The sequence below is a fragment of the Heterodontus francisci genome, chromosome 24 (genome assembly GCF_036365525.1).
Source record: "Heterodontus francisci isolate sHetFra1 chromosome 24, sHetFra1.hap1, whole genome shotgun sequence".
Taxonomy (NCBI): Eukaryota; Metazoa; Chordata; class Chondrichthyes; order Heterodontiformes; family Heterodontidae; genus Heterodontus; species Heterodontus francisci.
Window position 1 is genome coordinate 46,824,207 of NC_090394.1, and position 21,573 is coordinate 46,845,779.

Here is a 21,573-nt window from a genome sequence, read left to right on the forward strand (position 1 = left end):
CTCCAGGTGTGGCCTCACCAACACCCTGTACCGTTGTAACAAGACTTCCCTATTTTTAAACTCTAACCCCCTAGCAATAAAGGCCAAAATTCCATTTGCCTTCCTAATTACTTGCTGCACCTGCATACTAACTTTTTGTGTTTCATGTACAAGAACACCCAGATCCCTCTGTACTGCAGTATTTTGTAGTCTTTCTCCATATAAATAATAATCTGCCTTTTTACTCTTCCTACCAAAGTGGATGACCTCACACTTTCCCACATTGAACTCCATCTGCCAAGTTTTTGCCCACTCACTTAACCTATCTATATCCCTTTGCAGATTCTTTGTGTCCTCATCACAACTTGCCTTCCCACCTATTTTTGTATTGTCAGCAAATTTGGATACACTACACTCTGTCCCTTCCTCCAAGACAGTAATATAGATAAAAAATAGTTGAGGTCCAAGGACCAATCCTTGTGGTACCCCATTAGTTACAGCTTTCCATCCTGAAAAAGACCCATTGATCCCGACTCTCTGCCTTCTGTGTGGTAGCCAGTGCTCAATCCATGCCAACACATTACCCCCAATACCCTGAGCTCTTATTTTGTGCAATAACCTTTTATGTGGCACCTTATCGAACGCCTTCTGAAAATCCAAATAGACTACACCTACCGGTTCCCCTTTATCCACTCTGCTTGTTATATCCTCAAAGAACTCTAACAAATTTGTCAAACATGATCTCCCTTTCATAAAACCATGTTGACTCTGTTTGATTGCATTATGTTTTTCTAAATGTCCTGCTATTTCTTCCTTAATAATGGACTCTAGCATTTTCCCAATGACTGATGTTAAGCTAACTGGTCTGTAGTTTCCCATTTTCTGTCTCCCTCCTTTCTTGAATAGAGGCGTCACTTTAGCGGTTTTCCAATCCGCTGGTACCCTACCGGAATCCAGTGAGTTTTGGTATATTATGAGCAATGCCTCCACTATCTCTGCAGCCACTTCTTTTAAAACCCTTGGATGCAGGCCATCAGGTCCTGGCAACTTGTCTGCCTTTAGTTCCATCAGTTTGTCAAGTACCTTTTCCCTCATGATGGAGACTGTTATAAGTTCCTCCCTCCCATTTACACCTTGTTCATCGATTATTGTTGGGATGTTTATAGTGTCCTTCACCTTGAAGACCGATGCAAAATATTGGTTTAAATTATCTGCCATTTCCCTGTTCCCTGTTATTAATTCCCCAGTCTCATCCTCTATAGTCCCACACTTACTTTAGCTACTCTCTTCCTTTTTATAAACCCGTAGAAGCTCTTACTGTTTGTTTTTATATTTCTTGCCAATTTACTCTCATAATCAATTTTCTCCCTCTTTATTCGTTTTTTAGTCATCCGCTGCTGGTTTGTAAAAAATTCCCAATCCTCTGGCCTACCACTAGCTTTCACCGCTTTGTACGCCTTTGTTTTTGATTTGATACTCTCCTTAACATCCTTTGTTATCTACGGGAGGTTCATCGTTCTCATCGAGTCCTTCCTTCTGACTGGAATAAATGTTTGCTGAGTGTTATGAAATATCTGCTTAAAAGTCTGCCACTGACTTTCCCTGTAGTCTATTTCCCAGCCCGCTTTAGACAACTCTTTCTTCATACCTCTGTAATTGCCCTTGATTAAGTTGAAGACACTGGTTTGAGACCCGAGTTGCTCACTCTCAAACTGAATTTGAAATTCTACCATGTTATGATCACTTCCCCCTCGAGGTTCCTTAACTACGTGATCTCTTATTAATCCTACCTCATTACATGTGACTAGAAGCCATAATCACTCGGCACAGCAACACCCTGAACAAAGGTTCTGTATATAGTTTGCTATGTATTGTATGTACTAATTTAGCTGTTAATAAACCATCTAGAGATCTTCAAGGAACTGGAATCCACATACATCTTTGTGTTGCTTAAGATAACACAAAGAAACTCATGATATGATGGCAGCAGTTGTGAAAAGACACGATATAAGCTTGAAGACCAGGGGTAAAACAGCAAACAAGTGAAGAAACTTTAAAACAGCACCTGAAAAGAGTGAAAGAAAGCTACATACCTTTGAAGGCTGAGAAAAGCTCCAGAGAACAGAAGCATGGCCGAAAAGCAAGTGAACGGGTAAGTCATTGTGCCCACAATCGAGAAATCCCTGTAAAATAAAAGCCTTTGAAGAGGTTAAAAATAAATTCATTTTCTAAAGGCTTCATGTGAGTGAGAGCAAAATAGGGCGAAATCCTGAAAAGCGCGCAAGCTGAAAAAATCATTAAGCCAGTCAAGTGTGAAGATAAATAAACTCTAGCAAAAAGAAAGCAGAGGGGAAAATCCTTGAACTACCTATCGAACGGCTGTGCAAACATGCAAGCAAAGTGCTGAAAGGGAAAAAACAGAGAACCCTGTCAAGCACCTGTTATAATCCGTCAAAGCAGCTAGCCTGAAGAAAAGAATTTCTTAAAGGGGAACAGTGCAGAGTTAATAGAACAAGTTTTAAAACAAGTTTTAAGCTACAAATAGAAAAGTCAGAATAAGTACTGTGCTGAAGGCACACACAGCGCTGAACAAAGTTAAATATAGAGCAGAAAGCAAAAGAACAGCAGAAGGATGGATATCAAGTTTTCCGGCATGAATTGGAAGGCCAATGATATCCTATCCAAGTTTAAAGTTTTAAACAGAGAATCCAGTTATGCTTCACAGACCAAGCGGTTGCAGAACCAGAGAAGCAGGCTGTGAAAATACTGATAGCAGTTGGAAATGGGGGTTATACAGAATCAATATCTCTGGCTTATCTGAAGAGGACCAGAAAGATCCCACAGAGATATGGAAGGTGCTAGAAGATCAGCTTCGAGTAAGAGTGAATTTTAGAATTCATTGCCTGGAATTGATGTTCAACAGGCAACAGCCACAGGAATCAATAGACAATTCATCAGTAGATGCCATAGTAAGGGCAACGAATGTGATATTTCAGAAACTGAGCTGTCTGAGCAAATAATGGAGTTGGTGATTGTATCAACATCTATTGAAGCATTTCAAAAAGACCTCTTGGCGAAAAAGAAAGTTGACAGCGTTGATGCGATGCAAGAAGATGGCAGGAAATACGAAGCCATTGTCGTTGGACAATAGCATCTGCAAGCACTAGGCTCAGCTGACAGTCACTTGGCACAGCAACACCCTGGACAAAGGTTCTGTGCATAGTTTTCTCTGTATTGTATGTACTAGTTTAGCTGTGAATAAACTTTCTAAAGATCTTCAAGGAACTGTATTCCACTTACCTCATTATGTTGCTAAACTTAATGCAAAGAAACTCATGACACCCACTGTGATGGACCTTCTCCTCAGAGCTCTGACAGCTGCCATGGAAGTTTAACGGCTGCCAAATTGTCTTTGGGGACAACTATTCATAGTGGCTTCCACAGCGTCACATCCTTCCTGCACTCTGTTCTCATACAGAGCTGGAGGAGTGCTGAGGTGCAGACCGAGAAGAGTGGCGTTGGTCCCATTAGAAAGGCACCTGCTGTTCTCTTTCAGGAGAACAGCATGCCTAATGCTACATTACCCACTCCACCAGCGCTTCTATTATTGCTACTCCAAAATGCTGCAGTTTGCAGCTGAACCCTCAAGGCCAAGAGCTGATTGAAGTTATCCATCATGGCAATCTGAAGTGTCCTCAATTCAAGCTTAATAGTCTTCCATCTCCCTAGCTACAGCCACTGGTGATGCACTTTGTAGGAGCAATTGGATAGGAACACAAAAGGGGGACTAAGGGGCTTGCACTATCGTGGTTCTTAATTATATCTGTTAACTGTTAGATACAGAACTGAGCTGTTTTGATTAAAATATTTTTGTTATGGATTTATCATTAATATTTATATTTCTAGAAAAATGAGGGCAAGATCCATTAGGTTGGAATGAAGAAGGCAATCAGATGGTGGTAATTTGGACAGCAGTGATAAAGAATATGGAAATGTTGGTGTATTCGTGTTGGGTGGAATGGTTCAGGTGAAGTGTTGAGTCACTCTCTGAGAGCTCTGGCAGAATAGGAGCACTAATGGTTGATGCCATTCCTGCTCTTCCTCCTCTTCATCCTGATCCTTCTCCTGCTGCTCCTGCTGTAATCCTTAAAGAAAGAAAAAGAAATACTTGCATTTATAGAGCACCTTTCACAACCTCACAATGTCCCAAAGTGCTTTACTGTGGTCACTTAGGTGAAGCCCAGTGTTCTCTCATCCTGTTTTGTTCTGTGCATAGGGAAAGTAATGCAGGCGTTCTTATGCCTCAGTGACCTTGTTGATACAGCAGTAGTGAATCAGGTGCTGGGTACCCACTCCTACAAAAACCATAGCACCCTTATTTAGATATTTTAATTAGCAATTTAAATAATTCCAGCATGTGCCCTAAGACACCTATGAACCAGCCCGATCCAATATCTCGGGTGAGGCGTTCCTGGATCATAATGAGTATGCATGCCACATTGGAATCTTGGGTGTTAGTTTTACTGCCAAAGTAGAATGGGTGCAGACCCTACCAGGTTTTAGGCTCATGAGTTCCATTCCACCAATGGCAAGTTTGGAAATTAAATTAATTAATGTTGTTAATTTTGGGGATGGCACCACATAAGATAATAATGAAAGCTGCCAGATTGTCATAAACAAAGTAACTGCCTCACAGATGTCCTTCATGGATGGAACCTGGCGGGACCCCTGCCTGATCTAGCCTACATGTGATTCCAGTCCCAAAGTACAAGGATGACATTTAATGCCCTCAGGGCAACTAAGGATGGTCAATAAATGCAGCCTTTCCAATGTCACCCGCATCCTGAGAACATATATAAAAAGCATTAATGAGTCATGAGCTCTCATAAAGAGCTGCGAACATTGTGTGGCATCCAAGCCACAAGTCAATCAGGCAGGATTTGTTTTAAAAAGATACAGCTTCATGTATTTTAAAAAGTACACATCCTGGTAAATAGGAATTGCAACAAACAAAATGGAGGATGTGTTGGATGGATTTGCAACAATTCATTCCTCACGTCACTCAGCTTATCATTTGTTCGTGAGGAGCAAACATGAATCAAAATTTCCTTACCTGAGTTAGGCACAGCATTCTGCATCAATTTTCTATATGAAGATTGCACTCTCAATACCCTTCTGACAGGTTACAATAAAGATTTATTAGTCTGCATTCCACGCCCATTATGGGTACTTTGAATCAACCACAATCAGGAAGTTTTGGCTTGTAAAATTCTAACTGATAATACCTCGTTAAAACATGGTATGTAGCACATAATTTTGTTGACAACTTGGGCAGATAGAACCCAACATAGCAGATAATTAAGGTTGACTTTTTGTACTGTGGTGTGGTGTAGCACAGTTACAGTAATGGTTCTCGGCAATAGAATGGTGGTGATGGTGAATACATTATCTAAATATAAATCTCATCCCTGTTGTCAAACTCCTGACAAGCTGATGCTAAGTAGTTATTACTGTCAGAAAATAAATAAAAGACATTCTCTGTATTGTCTTGCAGGGATAACCGCACAGTGCTGTTAGTTTATTCTGAAAAGGGGAAGTCGTTATTTGGCTCGGTTTGGAAGCTTTATAAATAAACAAGGTTAAAAAGACCTTGCTGTATTCTAAAGAGATATGCTTTTGAGTTTTAATTACCATTGAAGATCTTTGTATAAAAGACACTGAACAGTACATAAATCTATAAACTATTTGTCTTCCCCTGCCTCAACCCAATACAATCCTAATATTGCAGTATCTGACATGTGGTGCCATATGCTATCAGTTTAAATGTCACAATAAAGTTTGTTACCCTTTTCAATACACAACCTCTACTATGCTCATCTTCCTTAAGTAAGAAACCTAAAATATAGTAATGCAATCTAAATACTGTATCACAATTAGTAGCATTTGAGGTGAAGAGTTAAACGTTGTGAATCTGTTTCTGGAGTTTTGCTGACATTCATAACCACCTGGTGATTTATGACCTCTTCAGAACCCTTTGATGGAATAGCTGCCTTGTAATCCCAGGTATATCATTCTCTTCAAGTTGTAGAAGACGAGCTGGATACTGTTCTTGTGATCCTGTGTACTTACCGTTCTCTCGTCATGAGCCTGCAAGGGTTTTCTAAAGACTGAAAAAACAACAGTAATGCTGCATCAGCAGTGCAATATTCTACTTAATCTTCCTACCTACTATCATTAGTTTGCTTGATTTTAGAAACATCATTATGAGACTGCGCAAGGTGTAAGCAATTCAATTATAATTCACACAAGGGCATCACCTCTTTTTTTTTTCCTGGCATTAAACACTTCGTCTGTAAATTATGAAAAAGCAGGCTCAACCAAGGAATGAAAGAGGAAATCATATGGACTACCAGTTTGCTCCACTGAATACTTTTAGGCCACTGCAGCATTTTTGAGTAGGATAGTGTGCAAGAGATTTAACCAGAGCTACATCACACAGGTTGTAATTGACATTAAAATGTAATTTAGAATGCATTTTCATAATGGGATTGATGAAACAGAAAAGAGATGTTGTGTAATTGTTTAGAGAAGAGGTTGGTTGGAAAAAAAATCTTTAGAAACTTCTTTGTAAATGAAAGCATTAAATATCTGATTTGGAAGTCAAAAGTTAATGCATCCATTATCTGTGACCCAGAGGAAAAAGACATATTTTCCAGTAATTAGATTATAAAAATTCAATATGATTTGAAATATTCTTGCACCCAGCTCCAATCCACCATTGTGACGAGAACTAAAATATAATGCTTAGTATTTCCCAGAAAATGAAATAAGAACAAGGCATGTTAATTGTGATTTCCATTTTATACTATTAATTTCTTCATCATTTCATTGTGGTTCTTCTGTAAAATACACCATTTAACTCCTTCATTGCCTGGCTGTGAGAATGCAGATATTCTCAGCACTGAGCAAACATGAAACAGCCTTTGAACTCTTCTGACCTGTTAATCATTCTCATTGAAATGAGAATGTTTTACAAGTATAAAGATGACACATACAAAAATCTAAGATAATGTACTAAGCGTGTGTTCTGTGCAAACCTCTTTTGTGTCAGGAAGTTAACCCATTTATTGAAACAACCCTGTCATTAGTAGTGAATGAAGTGCAGTGTGAGCTTCTTTTTCTAGTAAGACTGGAATCTTTGGCCATGAAATTGGACAGAGCCTGAAAATGGGCAGGGGCAACGCGATGTGAGATAACTCTGTGCCCGTTGCTTCTGATGCAACCCCAGCATGGAAACTTTGTGCTGCTTTCTAATTTAAATTAATGAAGCTTGCTGGAGCACTAATTGTCTCTTGAGTGGCTGCACGGCTGAGCAGGGGGCAGAGAATCGTGAGAGACTACCATGAGTTAACGGCAGCCTGCACCTCTTAGGGGAGGTGCATTGTGGCTGGAGCAGGTGCTGCAAGTTATTTCACAACCAGTTCTGACCTGGAAAAGATGAAAAGAGAACCGGCTCCAAGATGTTTCAGTGCTGCACTGAAGGCCTTGGTGCAGGAGGTGCAGAGCAGGAGAGATATCATCTATCCACAAAGGGCCAGGAGGCCTTCCAGACAAACTTTGTGAAAGCAGTAGAATCAGATAGCCATGTAGTCAATGCCAGGAGTCTAGCCCCAAGGACCCGGATCCAGTGCCTCAAAAAGTTGAATTACCTCACACAAATGGTCATGGCCAAATCTTCAAATGCCATATCCCACCAACTGCATCATTAGCCTCAGCAACGGCTCAATGCACCATACCCCCATCACTCACCTACCAACAATCTCTATCAATCATGATTCATACTTAATATTCATAGCTTTGCCTCACCCTCAGACACTTAGCACCGCTGCAAGTCTCACATTCACATCTCACACTGCCAGCTAATCAACCATGAAAGCCACATCACCCAAACGCATTACACCACACTCACTGAAACACTTCCCTCTCTCTTGCAGGACTAGCTGGCACATAACTGGAGGCAGCAACACCTAACCAACAGGGGAGAAGCACGGCTGCATGTCCTTACTCTGATAATGGAGACAGTGGCTGCCATCATTGAAGTGGCCATGACTGAGGCCGTGGTCAGAGGTGGGGCTGAAACTAAAGTATGTTCATACTTAATCATCCTTCTCACATTCCACCTCCCCCTCATCACACAATCTCTGCTGATTTACAAGCTGCAGATGGTCTAAGCATGCACCTCTTGTTTCCACCCACCCCTCCCCTCAGCACAAGCCGATCTCTTGTGCCTTGCCCCTTTTGGATACCCAAGAACTGCAACCTGGCCAGGCAGAGATGGAAGAACAAGCAGTCTGAGAGCAGCAAGACAGTGATGAAGAAGAAACATCGCCATTTGCTCTCAGTTGAATTTATCAGCTCAGGTACATTCACGCATTTCAGAGGATAGCATATAGGCAGGATCTGCACGGTGAGATATCTGGTGAGTGGCCTACAGCCAGGGCTTTGGACAAGGGTAGCGCACGTGCTAGCTTGGCAGAGGACAAGGTCGCACATAGATCGTACTGCAGAGGACTCAGATGAGGACTTTGATGTGGCGCCCTACAGAAAAAGGCTGATGGGTATGCTTGGTGGATTGGCAGGGCAGAAGGCCTACAGTCAATGTTATGGTGCATGGAGGAGTCCAGCACCAACTTGGCACAGGGCTTTGTGCAGAGCTTGGAACCCAGTGTGGATTGGGGTGGCCAACTCCATGAGCACATCTGTGGATCCAATCACATTGCAACATCTGATGGACGATGTCTCAGCTTCCACTGCAGCACAAGCAGAAGCCACCAACATCTGACTGTGGCAGTGGAAGCTCAGACTGCTCTCATACAAGCTCAGATTCCTTTGTAAAGCGGAGACATTTGACACACTGTTCCTCACAGAGGTTGAGGTATTAGAATTGCCCCGGGACATCCGGGGCAGGATATGGCCTCCTGCTGAGAGCCCCTCTCACCCACTTCCTCCTCCATCTTGCAGCAGCTAGTGCTGCTCTGTGTCACCTCTGCACATTCTCCCTGTCATGCTGCAGTCTAAGGATGATCCACCCATGTCTGGGATGAAGTGGTTTGTGCAAAATCCTTGAAGTTAGGACAAAAAGCCTTTCAGCACATAACCACAAAACTCCCTGTAGACTTCAGCAACTTTAAACAACTCTGGAAACTACAAAGCACTTCTACAATAATCAGCCAGTAGAATTCAATCAGTAACAAACCTGAAAGTAGTCAATGATTCCATTAAATAGAGCTGGTGGTGGCAGTGGGCGGTTGGTGGTCCAGGGAATCCTTCCTGCTGTTAAATATGTTTTCAGCTGTGTGAGGTTAAGAGAGGGCTTTAGCTGGAGCATTGAGCTCCACAATGGCAGCGCTTGCATTAAATCACGTTAAGCGATGTCATGATCTGCTTACTCTACACCCTTCTGGTGGATGCTCCTTGTGTGCATGCTAATGCCCTCACCAAAGTTGCTTCTGGCATGGCTAGCACCAGAATTGTGCATCCACGCATGCACGCCATTTTGGAGGTAAAATGACACTCGTAGGACTGAGAAACCGGTTGCTAAGGAGTCAAATTTCACAGCCTTTGTCTTTAGTCAGCAAATTTTGACCCACGTACTCTGTCAAGGAAACATAATGTATACAGAATAGATGAACTTCAACTTATTTTTTAAACAGGAAATCAATTTTTAAAGCCTACTGGTATAATGTATAATTCCAGAACTTCAGGACATATAAAGTGATAACACAACTGGCCAATGATGGGGGATATCCTTTTTGCTATCAATTTATCTCTTCTATAAACTCCCATTCTTGAATCTAACTTTCTTTCACAATGCAGTTTTTAAGGTTTCCTGGTATGATACAATGGGCTGAAGTTTATACTCCTGCCACCAAAATCGGCGATGGGCAAAAACTATGGCAGCCCGGCCGCATGGCGCGGACCCACCGTGATATTAAGCATGGTGGCTCATTTAAATAGCCGGAGCGGACCATCCCCTCCCCGCCCCGCCAATGACATGGAGGGGGTGGGCTGTCCGTCCCTGGCAACAGCATCAGCTGCCTGTGTGCAAGCGCTGATGCCATTTTTAAAGGGCTTCGAGCCCTACCATTCAATTTAAATATTTAAAGAAACATTTAATTAAAAAAATTTTTTTAATTTATCATGCCCCTCTCCCACCCCCCAATAACAATTAACTTAATAACGTGCCCTCTCTCCCCACAAAACCTTGTCCACCTGACCTTCCCCCTCCCCCAAAGTACATAAACTTTAAACTATAACCCTTCCCGCCATCCCATACACCAATGATATTACTTTGAACCCGCTCCTTGCCCCTCCCCTCCAGTTTTATACCTTGGTTCTCCGGACGGGGATCCAAAGGCGCAGGAGTGCTGGTCAGCAGCACGAATATCACACTGGGACAGACGGCTGGAACGTAAAGGTAATTAATTTAAATTTATTTCAATATGTTAATGGTGGTCCCATTACCAAGCAGCAGGGGCTACCATGAGGCCTCGCGGCCGCCAGCAATGTCGGACCAGGCTCTCTCGGCATCGGGGTGCGTGACGGCCCTCTCCTGGAGGCATTTTCCGGCTCCCTCCACCACGATCCAAGACATCGGGGTGGGGGGGGGGGGGGTGGTGGCGGTGGTCTGTAAAATTCTGCCCAATATTGTGTTCATAGAGCCTCTTTGCAAAATAATATGTTTCCCATTATGGTAGATATTAGAATATCTATACATTGAGTAGTAGGTAGGGAGTATCCCTGCGGCTTTCAGTAGAGTAGCAGTCACAGTCTGACATCAGTAGGCATCGATGTGATATGCTTTTAGAATTGGCCTACACCATAGATGATTGAGTTTGTGCTCTGGACTCTCTGTAGGGAAATTTGAAGACAAATTCTTAAAGATTGCTAATGTATTACGACAAGGAACTTGCTACAAAACATGAAGTCTGTATTGCATTTGTGTTTGATTTTATGCAAGCTATATGTTTTGCAGCTGTTGATCTGGTCTGTAAGTGATGCCATGTTGTGCTATGCGAAGGCTAATTCATTTGCCGTTTCGAATGATGATTACCTTGCCCTCAAAATGTCACATAGTCTTATTTTATCATCAATTAACACTCCATGTTTACGGGTAGAGTGTTTTCACCTAGTGCATGATTTCTTTGGACTTTGATCATTTTTATCAACTTTATCCACCTAAAGTTACTGAAGTAAAGCGGCTTCCAAAAGTGTAGCAATTATAAAGTGCGAGCATGACACCAGCTTGCTTCCTTACTTTACCCTCAAACACATTTCTAGTTTTTAGAAAAACAGTACAAGAAATTTACCTGTAAATTTGGTTAAGTGTGGCTGCTGCATTGAAAGTTATATGATTAAGTTATGACTGTAATATTTAATACCATGTTGTTAATTTAAAAAAAATCCTTGTCTATTTAATTTCCTGCTGCTTCCTGTAACCACAATACTACAGATCTTTTCAGCTCAAACCCCCCACCCCTGCTGTTTTTAATTCCTTCTAGCTCTTTCTGGTTGAGTCCCACGAAAACAAGTTTAATTTTCTTCAACTGTCTCACAGATAGACAAGTGTTACCCCAGCTGAGGCTTCAATTTAGCACAGACTTTAATTGTGGGAACGAATTGGACACTTTACTTACTTATGCAGACACAGTCCTGCTCTTTGTTCTGCTGCTGCACAAAGCTTTTACAAAGACTCTGAGGTACACTCCTACACGCTTGCTGCTTTTCTCCCTTTTCTCAAACCTGAACCGATTCCAAGTTTTTTTTCCACAGAGCCCTAAGGCTTTGAACAGCATCTCTGTTATGTTTAAATCATTAAAACTGCCACACTCCATGCTTGCCTTTTCCCTAAGCACCACAGCTTGTAACAATAATGAAGCAAAGTCACACACACATTAATACAACGGGTCCAATCCTATATTTACAATTCGCATCAGTGCACTAGCAGAATTTGCATAGTGCACGGGGCTTATGGTTGTAGTGCTCGCTTATTCTTCACTTAGCAGGTTTAAATATTTAACTCAGTTTAAGCATTTCTGACACTTTGCGATACCACTGGTTCTAGTTTTGTGCTGATTGTAGAAATGAAACATTATTCCCAGTGCAGGAGTTAATTTCTTTTGACAGATTTCTCCCCTAACAATGTAAAGGCAACAGTTCCTTGTTAAAGCTGAATCCCTTGGATGCCAAATATCGTCCCACACCTCACCCATATGGCTATTACTCCGGTGTGACCCTGAACAATCACTCGCATTACAGCTGAACCTCAGTCTGGCATCACCAAATGTCCACACATACACACACATTCGCAGCAGGTGTCGCTGGACCTAATAGTTATCAGAAGCATGGAGCTTGGCAGTTTTGACCCCTCTCTAACCCAGTGGCACTGAAGCTAGTTTTAGCCCTCAGTGCACCCAACTAATTATGGGCAGATTTGGAATCAAACCTGGAACCTTATGGAGTTGCTCACTGAGTAAAGACATAGAGCCATCAGGAAGATCACTTGATAGTGGTACTGGGTCATGTTTAAACCACTGAAATTGTGACCTTAAAACATATTGTTGAGCTGATTTCAACAGATTTTGGTATTTCAATCCTTGGAGCCATAAGAGTTTGAATTATCCCAACTCTTTTCAAAGTAGCTGAGTGCAAAAACTATGTCTCAAGACAATCAAAAAACTCAATGCTTTATTAAATAGAGCAAAATATTTATGACTTAATCTATGTTACACAGTACCATTTTGAAAAATCTTAAAGAAAAAACACAATAAGGTACATTGTAGCACTATACACAAGATAAATAACAGAATTTGTAAAGAATGAACTTGCATTTACACAATGTCTTTCACATCCACAAGACACCCAAAAGTGCTTCACAGGTACTCACTCATTCCTTTAAGTACAATCTGTTGTTTTGTTGTTACACTCAATAGCAATTTGTACACAGCAATATCCCACAAACTGCAATTAGATAGTGACCAGATAATCTGTTTTTGGTCATTGCGGGATAAATCTTGGATAAGATACCAGCAGAGCTCCCTTCTCTTTTTCAATGGTGCTGTAAAATCTTTTACATTGACCTAAGTGAGCAGACAGGCCTTGATTTAATATCTAAGTGATGGCACCTCTGACAATGCAACACTCTGTTAGTACTGCACTGAAGTGTCAGCCTAGACTATATGCTCATCTTTCTGAAGTAAGATTTAAACCCATGACTTTTGAGACTCAGAGGTAAGGCTGGCATCTTTTTAACAATTACCTATTTGTCCAGTACTTCAGTTCCTTGTGACTTTATGTAGCTTGTGAAATGTGATTTCATGTGTTTTATAGATTGTAATTCATATGATCTTATGTTGTGATTTCATATGATCAATAGATTGTGATTTCATGTGGTTTCAGACTATGATTTCAAATGGTTTGTAAATTCGGTTTTGGAATTGTTTGTATATAGCAAAATCAGGGAAAAGAAAGTCCTTTCAATTTTATTGATAGATGACATGGCAGCACAAAAATGTTCAAATGTCTGTATCAAAATTATTACATGTGCTTAGATTGTAACCTGGCGAAAAGAACACCAATGACAAAAGTGGTGTAGTGGTATGTTTAGCAATACTTTCACTGGGTAACTGGATTTTCTGGAGCTGCTAAAAGGAATAAGTTCAGAATGTTCAGTTTTGTAGTTGTGGTTAAGTCATTTTCAATTTCCCAACATTATTCCACAGAATCTTCATGGAACTTTAACCAGATATTTTTCTGAAGTAGAAGCCCACATGTTTCTTGGTTTGATTTTGAAGATTATTGGTTTCAATTAAAAATTCACATTGACAAACATTTTTCTTCAAGTCATATTAATTGAAAGTGAAGTTCAAGTAAATGTTGTAATTTTTAGCACTGTTACATACACCATGTTGTAGCACATCACAAGAACATAAGAAATAGGAGCAGGAATAGGCCATTCGACCCCTCAAGCCTGCCCCGCCATTCAATAAGATCATGGCTGATCTGCCCCAGACCTCAACTCCTCTTTCATGCCAGCTCCTCATAGCCCTCAACTCCTCTATATTTCAAAAATCTATCTACCCCGTCTTTAAATACTTTCAGTGATCTAGCCTCCACAACTCTCTGAGGTAGAGAATTCCAGACATTCACTATCCTCTGAGAGAAAAAATTCCTTCACATCTCAGTTTTAAATGAGTGTCCCCTTATTCTGTAACTATTTCAAGATTCAAGATTCCCCCACTAGTGGAAACATCTTCTCAACATCTACCCTGTCAAGTCCCCTCAGAATCCTGTACGTTTCAATAAGATCACCCCTCATTCTTCTAAACTCTAATGAATAAAGGCCTAACCTGTTAAGCTGTTCTTGATAAGTCAACCCCTTCATCCCAGGAATCAGCCTAGTGAATCTCTTTTCAATTGCCTCCAATGCCAGTATATCCTTTCTTAAATACGGGGACCAAAACTGTACACAGTACTCCAGCTGCGGCCTCACCAACACCCTCTATCATTGTAACAAGACTTTCCTATTTTTAAACTCCAACCCTCTAGCAATATAGGCCAAAATTCCATTTGCCGCCTTAATTACTTGCTGCAGCTGCATGCTAACTTTTTGTGTTTCATGCACAAGAACACCCAGATCCCTCTGTGCTGCACTTTTTTGGAGTCTCTCTCCATTTAAATAATAGTCTGCCTTTTGATTCTTCCTACCAAAGTGCATGACCTCACACTTTCCTACATTAAACTCCATCTGCCAAATTCCTGCCCACTCACTCAACCTATCTATATCCCCTTGCAGATTCCTTATGTCCTCATCACAACATGCCCTCCCACCTATTTTTGTATCGTCAGCAAATTTGGATATATTACCCTCTGTCCCCTCCTCCAAGTCATTAATATACTTAGTAAATAATTGAGGCCCGAGGACTGATCCTTGTGGCACTCTACTAGTTAAGTCTTTCCAACCTGAAGAAGACCCATTAATCCTGACTCGCTGTCTTCTGTGAGTTAACCAATCCTCAATCCATGCTAATACATTACCCCCGATACCGTGAGCTCAAATCTTGTGCAATAATCTTTTATGTCGCACCTTATCGAATGCCTTCTGGAAATCCAAATACACTACATCTACAGGTTCCCCTTTATCAACTCTGCTTGTTATATCCTCAAAGGCCTCTAGGAAATTTGTCATACATGATTTCCCTTTCACAAAACCATGTTGACTCTGTTTGATTGCGTTAAGCTTTTCTAAATGTTTCTTCCTTAATAATGGACTCTAGCATTTTCCCAACCACTGATGTTCGGCTGACTGGCCTATAGTTTCCTGCTTTTTGTCTCCCTCCCTTCTTGAACAGGGGCGTCACTGTAGTGGTTTTCCAATCCGCTGGGAACCTTCCCAGAATCCAGTGAGTTCTGGATTATTTCAACCAATGCTTCCACTATCTCTGCAGCCACTTCCTTTAAAACCTTTGGATGTAAGCCATCAGATCCTGGCGACTTGTCTGCCTTTAGTCCCATTAGTTTGTCAAATACTTTGTCTCTCACGATAGAGACTGTGACAAGATCTTTCCTCCTATTAGCTCCTTGCTTATCTGATATCTGTGGGATGTTTATTGTCACCTCCACTGTGAAGACCAATGCAAAATATTTGTTTAAAATATCTGCCATTTCCCTGTTCCCCATTATCAATTCTCCAGTCACATCCTCCAAGGGTCAGTTCAAATAAGCAATTTTTTCAATTTAATGAAATTCTCCAGGGACTGTAATTGAAGAGCTTAACTTTGAAGAACAATTTAAAATGTACCAGCAATTAACATTTACAGTACTGAAAGTTGAAGGCGTGATAAAATTATATAATTACCATTTTCTCTGGTTTCATTTTTTTAATTAACCATATAATCAAATATATATAAATTAACAATCCTACATTTAAGATATTTTAGGGAGTGCTTTTTCCTTTATTGTGGGTTGAAAATATATTTGACCTGATATTGTATGATATTGTGAGGAGTTGTTTCTGTGATGTTCATAGGAACATAGGAATAAAGGAACAGGAGTAGGCCATTCATATGATCCTGCTCTGCCATTCAATCAGATTAGGACTGATATTTATCTTAACTCCATCTACCTGCCTTAGTGCCAAAACCCTTAATGCCTTTGCCGAACAAAACTCTACCAATCTCAATTCAGGAATTTTCAATTGGCCTAGCCTCAACAGCTTTTTTTATTTTATTTAGAGATACAGCGCTGAAACAGGCCCTTCGGCCCACCAAGTCTGTACCGACCATCAACCACCCATTTATACTAATCCTACACTAATCCCATATTCCTACCACATCCCCACCTGTCCCTATATTCCCCTACCACCTACCTATACTAGGGGCAATTTATAATGGCCAATTTACCTACCAACCTGCAAGTCTTTGGCTGTGGGAGGAAACCGGAGCACCCGGCGAAAACCCACACGGTCACAGGGAGAACTTGCAAACTCCTCACAGGCCATACCCAGAATTGAACCCAGCTCGCTGGAGCTGTGAGGCTGCAGTGCTAACCACTGCGCAACTGTGCTGCTCCTTTTGTGGGAGAGAGTTCCAGATTTCCAATACCCTTTGTGTAAAGAAGTGCTTTCTAACCACATGCTTGAACAGCCTAGCTCTACTTTTAAGGCTATGCTGCCTTGTTCTGGACTCCCCACCAGAGGAAATAGTTACTCTCTGGCTACTCTATCAAGTCCTTAATCATCTAAAACACCTCAATTAGATCACCCCTTCAGGTTCGATATTCAAAGAAATACAAGCCTTGTCTATACAACCCAATATAATAATTTAAACACTTTTCGCACCTAGTATCATTCTGTTAAATCTGTGCTGCATCTCCTCCAAGGCCAAAATAACCTTCTTGAAGTGTGGTGCTCAGAACTGAATGCAATACTGCAGATGGGGTCTAACTAAAGCTCTGTTCAGTTGTAACACAACTTCCCCTCCTTTGTATTCCAACACTCTTGAAATTGTTATGACCAGGTGAGAAAGGGGTCTAGTCGTCCCTCTCAGCCTTCACCTGTTCTTACCGTAACAGGGTTTAATTTTAAACATACCATGTTTTTAGCTCCCCTTTGGTGAATCCTTGTTCACCGCTTTCCAATTATGAGGCAAAGAAACCAGCACAAAAAGTTTTCTTAGGTTTAAAGAAGCAAAGTTGAAATTTATTAAACTTGAACTTAAACTCTAATTTGGTTGACACCTATGGATACACAACGCGCCCACGCTTGCATACATATGCGATACACACATGCAAATAGAGACAGAAAAGAGCAAAAGAAAAATAAAGTGGAAAGGTTTGAGGCAATATCTGAATAGTTTTTGTTATGGTTCTTCGAGCTCACTGTAGAGTCCTTGATTGTAGGTAGATCTTGCTTTTCAATGGGGCCCAGTATTCTTCTTAAACCTTGTTTGGTGCAGGAGACTTTTCTCTCTTGGGGTTCATGTGTCTTCAGTGGATTCAAAGGCTTGTGAGAAAGCGATCAGAGCAGACAGGAGAGATCTTCTCAATCCAGGAGCAACCAGTCTTTCTGAGTTCAAACTCTCTGTGGCTAATTCAAACACTGGAACAGTTATGTGACCAGCTGGTCCAACCAGTCCTGGCTCCTGTAGATTAGATCACCCCAGCAGGCCCTGGAATGCACTTCCCCACCCCCTCACTGTCTGGTGATCAACATCTATTGTGGGTTGAATGTGTCAGGGAATGGTCTTTTGTCTACACAAGCACCATCTGTCAGTATGCAAATGTTTTTTCTCAGCCATGGCTGATCAAGTAATTTCCTTGCTCCAGTAACAGTTAAAAATCAATGTTCATATGACAAAACCAATGTGCCTCATTCTTGGCAGGTGGGGGCCTACATGACAAAATACAGACCAACATTCCATTAGCCTTTTTTGTACCTGTCCATTGGCTTTTAATGATTCCTGTACTTGGACCCCTAAATCTCTCTGCTCATCCACCATTCTTAGTTTCTCGCCTGGCAAACTTGCCTTCATATAATCCAGGGCTGTCCAACCTTTTTGCGTGGGGGCCACATTACAATTTTTATCTTACATGGGGGGCTGGTGAGCCAATTTTGGCAAGATAAAGGCATTAAAATCCATCTTGCTATTAATCAAAACAACAGCAAAGGTGCATTTTTGTGAAGAAGCTTTAAATGAGAAGACTAATTTATTGACTTACTTTCTGGTCACTATGTTGGATACTAATTTAGTGAGATACCTGGCATTTTTTTGCTTGCACAAGTAGTCAATGTTTTCCTGCACACTTTGTTGTTGCAATGCAGAGTATTCTGGATAGATGTCATTCTGTCAGGAATGATCTTGATCACTCTTTTTCTCTCTTTCTCCCTGTCTGCCTCTCACTCTCTGTCTCCTCCCCCCCACCCCACCCCACCCCGGCCCCCCTCTCTCTCTGCCCCAACTCTCTCTCTCTCTGCCCTCTCTCTCTCTGCCCTCTCTCTCTCTCTGCCCCCCTTCCCCCCTCTTGGTCCCTCTTTCCCTCTCTCTCTCTTTCCCCCTTTCTCTCTCTCTCACACTGCCCCTTTCTCTCTCTCTCTCTGCCCCCCTCTCTCTCCATGTGCCCCTTCCTCTCTCTCTCCCTGCCTTGTTGCTCTCATTGTCCCTTTTCCCTCTCTCTCTCTTTCTCTCTATGCCTCTCCCTTTCTCTCTGTCCCCTCTCTCTTTCCCCCTTTTTCTCTCTCTCTCTCTCTCTCTGACAGTTGCAGAGAGTGGGAGTGCTCAGCAGATGGTTGATCTTTTTTTAAAATCTCAAGTAAGTTTCACAGCTGACAGATCCTGACATCGGGAACAGCAGTTTCTGAACTTCAGGCAGATTTGCGGTTTTCCAGCGGGCTTTTAAAAATTCCCGAATCTGTCCGAAGTTGAGCAAATGCTGTTCCCAATGTCAGGATTTGTCAGCTGTGAAACTGACTTGTGATCTTTTTTAAAAGCCGGTCTGACAATGCAGAGTTTCTCATCTCCAGTCATGGACCCCTGGTGAGGATGAGGAACGGCCCCGGGTACAGTTTACATCCGCGGGCTAGACGGAAACCTTTGGCGGGCCGGATGTTGGACAACCCTGATATAAACAAAAATTGACATCTCCTTATTTACAACTGCAACCACAGTGGCGCAGTGGTTAGCACCGCAGCCTCACAGCTCCAGGGACCCAGGTTCAATTCTGGGTACTGCCTGTGTGGAGTTTGCAAGTTCTCCCTGTGTCTGCGTGGGTTTCCTCCGGGTGCTCCGGTTTCCTCCCACCTCCAAAGACTTGCAGGTTTATTGGTAAATTGGCTATTATAAATTGCCCCTAGTATAGGTAGGTGGTAGGGAAATATAGGGACAGGTGGGGATGTGGTAGGAATATGGGATTAGTGTAGGATTAGTATAAATGGGTGGTTGATGGTCGGCACAGACTCGGTGGGCCGAAGGGCCTGTTTCAGTGCTGTATCTCTAAAAAAAAATAAACTCTCCACTGCTGAAAATCCAACTGAGTACATAGTAGCTGATTAATGTATTACATTTAATATGTAATAGTTTTTAGCTTGAGGTGGACTGCAGAGCAAAAGGTAACCAACAGGTGGATGTGGAAAATGTTGTTCAAAATCGCATACAAGAATCAGCAACTAGGAAGAGGCAAACACTGGGGAATATGAAATGAAATAAATCTATAAGATAGAACCTAAGTTCAGAGTATGCAAACAAATTTAATATTGGAAGATATTAAGGCCTAAGAATGCAATTGTGCTGCATCTGTCTTACAGGTATAAAATAGATGCCTAAGGGTCCAATATAGTGGGCAGCATGCATGCGTACATTCCACACTGGATCGAGTGTCCAGTGCACATGGCACAATAATTAAAAAGCCTTTGTTGTAAGACCCTTTAGTGAAATTGGTCTTCCCTAGCACTTTGCTGATCACACGGGTGGTCTGGTATGTTTGCCTTTGGGGTTGGAAGACAAGGGGAAACAGCCAGGAAGACAGGAACAAGCGGGAGTAGTTGGGCGGAGTGTCCCACACAGGAGACCACAACCACAATGGATCTTAAGGGAGCACTTGTCCTTAACTTTAATAAGGAACAATATGTAAGGTGCCTATATACCAGCTGCTGCAGCTGCAATTTAAGCCTCAAACCAGGGCATGGACAGCTCTCAAGGCAGTCAAGGTCACCATAGCCTTAAATATTATGGCATGGGGTCAATCGTGGTTGCCACAGGTGACATCAGGGACATCTCCCAGTTTGCTGTACACTGTTGTATCATGGATGTCACCAAGGATCTCTATGTCAAGTGGAACACCTACACCATATTCCCAATGGACATAGTTAAGCAGGATAGAGAGAGCACTAGGCTTCTCCTGCATTGCTGGCTTCCCAGGGTTCAAGGTGCCATAAACTGCTGGCTATTGGCAACAAGAGCTATTTTTTTACAAATGGCTCATGATTCATGTCAGGAACCCAAGCAAAGCTGCAGACTGTTGGTCTGCTCAAGTAACACTCCCACTGCCTGGACCAGTGCACCAAAGTAACATTTATTTTGTACTTAGTGTTTATCAGCTGAGACATGAAAATTTTAGGCTCCTGTCCCCCATTCCCCACCCCCCCCCACCCCCCCACCATCCCCACCGATCCCAGTTTCCTCCCTCTTTTCCTGGGGTCTGCTTTACACCTGGGCTTGTGTACATGCCAGCCAATATTCATTCTTTCTTAGACTGGCGATCTGCCTCTGGGGCCATGGCTGGTGACTGCAGCTCGCTGTTAGTAAATAAATGAGGCCAATGGACCAGTTTTGCGTAGTCCCACCACCACTTCATCAGGCAGGTGTGTGCTGCGTCAGGAATGTGCCTCAAGTTCAGTGCGAATCACTTTCTAGATCATAGATTCAAAGCTAGTAAAAGGTAAATTTAAGCTTGGTACCAGGAAATATTTCAATACTGAGAAAAGTGATCAACAAATGCAATGGATTTCCATGAATGTAGTGCAGGTGAAAAACCTGGAATCTTTCAAGAAGCAATTGGATGCTGAAATTGAGAGAGTTTGGGTGGATGAACTAAAATGGGCTGAATGGTTTTCCTCATCCACAGCTTTCTTGTGATAGAGATTTGCTGTTTCTGTAAAATATAACAGGAGTGTAGAGAAAATTGGGCTGAAGAACTTGATTTCCAACCTGTCATCCATCCATAACAGCTGGATGAATAATGTAGAAAGAGAAGACTTGAAGCCTTCATTCAACAATGTTTGGCAGAATGGCTTGTTTTGGAATTTGATCAATTCATGTTGAGATGCATTGCTGTATTGAAAAATCATTATTGCATCCCTTGATGTCACAGCAATAAAAAGGTCCAAATTCACCCGACTAGCCACTCTCCCCAGTAAAAAAAATTCAATTAAATCATGAGAATATAGACTTTTGCCATAATTATGTGATAATTTATAAATAAAACAGATATTCGCCTGAAAATTTGTGGTAAAGGTACTCACCAAACCCTTAACAATAAAAA

General features: G+C 41.8%; 1 protein-coding gene across 9 annotated transcripts in view; it reads left to right on the plus strand.

Annotated features, from left to right (window-relative positions):
• rbfox1 (RNA binding fox-1 homolog 1) overlaps positions 1 to 21,573 on the plus strand; it is a 1,351,350-nt gene that overhangs the window by 548,601 nt on the left and 781,176 nt on the right. The window contains exon 1 of one of the 9 annotated variants that reach the window (XM_068056122.1): positions 10,386 to 10,456. The exons of the other annotated variants lie outside the window; for them this stretch is intronic. The gene's annotated coding sequence lies outside the window, so the exon portion shown is untranslated. Of the gene's footprint in view, positions 1 to 10,385; positions 10,457 to 21,573 lie in introns of those variants that run through there. 9 annotated transcript variants of the gene reach the window in all.